This window comes from Capsicum annuum, chromosome 9, assembly GCF_002878395.1.
Source record: "Capsicum annuum cultivar UCD-10X-F1 chromosome 9, UCD10Xv1.1, whole genome shotgun sequence".
In the NCBI taxonomy this organism is placed as follows: domain Eukaryota; kingdom Viridiplantae; phylum Streptophyta; class Magnoliopsida; order Solanales; family Solanaceae; genus Capsicum; species Capsicum annuum.
This window is the reverse complement of record NC_061119.1, coordinates 54,027,791-54,029,807: the sequence shown is the minus strand read 5'-3', so window position 1 is coordinate 54,029,807 and position 2,017 is coordinate 54,027,791.

The following is a 2,017-nucleotide window of genomic DNA, read 5'->3' as shown; positions in this document are numbered from 1 at the left end:
AGATCTGAATATCTAATCTGACATCTAGTCAGATTAGATATTCAGATCTCATTATTTTCAGTATTTATGACTTGTTTTGGTATTGTTATACCTTTTTCAGACATTTTGTTATCAGATGTTTATTCAGTTCGAACGTTATGGCCTTTCATGTTCATGTTTCCACATTTTATGATATATTATACAGTATACAGGTACATATATCAGTCATGGGTTAGCTTGTGGTCCTTCGGGCTCATGAGAACCGTGTAGCATTCCAGTTCAGAAAATCAGGGTGTTACAAACTTGGTATTAGAGACTATAGTTTAATAGAGTCCTAGGAAGTCTGAAAGTCGCATCTAGTAGAGTTTTTTACATGCGTGTGTTATGCACCACACCTATGTGTAGGAGGCTATGAGATGTTTTAGGAACAGTTTCCCTTCTTTCAGTATTCATGTCATGCCAGTGAGCAGTCAGATTTGTATAGCTTGTTTTCTTATCCTTGCATCTATTCATGCTATCCAAAATCTCAGAGAATGTAACTATTTCAAGGTAGAACCTCCTAGTAGTTGCAAGTTCAGTTCATCTCATGCATCATGCATTAGTTTCAGACTCCCAAATTTTAGTCATAATCTAGTTTGTAGATGACCTGTGCATCACCCAGTATCTCCGTAAGGTAAGCGTTCTTAGAGAGACATAGCATCCCAAGGGGAAGATACCCCACTTTCTCTTAACGCTCTCATGCCTTAGATCCTTCAATTTCTCCTTGCATAACAAATTCAGTCTAGAATAGAGGGTACTCATAAGTTGACCTTCAAGTTAAACCTCAGCTATAAGTCAAGTATTCAGAGGTTCAGTTTAGTTCATGATGTTCAGTTCATATGTCACGTAGCAGAATCAGTCATGTTCTTATGTTTCAGTTCAATCTTAGTGCCTTTACCATTGCATGTTCAGTCGCATGTTCATGAGTCAGTTCAATCATGTATTCACGCATCAGATATGCATTGTTAGCTTATCAGTACTTTCAGTCATGCATTCACGTATTATGTCAGTCACATAATCATGCATCAGATATGCATGGATACAACTTATCAGTTAAGCATCAGATATGCATTTTCAATTTGAGAAACTCAGTTTATTGGAACACTCAGTCCTATATTCATAAATCAGCTACCCGTGCATCAGATATACATGTACAGTATGATATTCTCAGTTTTCAGTCATGTCAACCATGAAATCATGATCAGTCATTTATGCTATACATGCATCATTTTATCTTTTCTCCCCTTTCAAGCAGACATCATTTGAGGACGAATGTTTCCAAGGGGGAGATATTGTAATACCCCAAAAAATCCAAACCAATATTAGGGCCATGTACCAAGCTCATTCATAGTACATCATGGTTCTTTTGTAGTTTTATGAGTAATTTAGATGTATATTAAGGCTTCAAATAACTCCCAGCTATCAGACGAATCAAAACATTCCTTACCAATTGAATTCTTGAGAAGGATATTGGTATAGTCAAATTCAAATGAGTATATCTCTCATTATACATAGAATTTTTGATCTCATGACCTATCAATAGATAGATAATTGAATTATCTTTCCAACGATACCAATTTTGCCTAAATCCGATATCGGAGCAAAGAGTTATCCCTATTTTATTCTAGCATGTCAAGCTGGAAAATGGTGACGAAATTTCTGACAGGCTATCATGTTTCTGACGACCTTTTTGACCACGTCGTCACATTATGACGACATTTCTGATGACGTTGTCAGCCCTGGGCAGAAAATCTAGAATTTGGACCCTTTTGTGACGACCATTCGTAACAGCCTATCACGGATAGCGTCAAGTATATTTTTCCAGTAATTCAAGGGCGTTTTTGCAAGGGTATTTTGGTCATTTCCTTCACCTTCCACGACTTATAACCCCAAAGAGGCATAATTTTTCCCATTTTCTTTGGTTAAGCATCTCAAAAACCCTCTCTTACACTCTCAACCACAAGATTAGGGTTTCCATTAAACTCATCTCTCAAAAGCA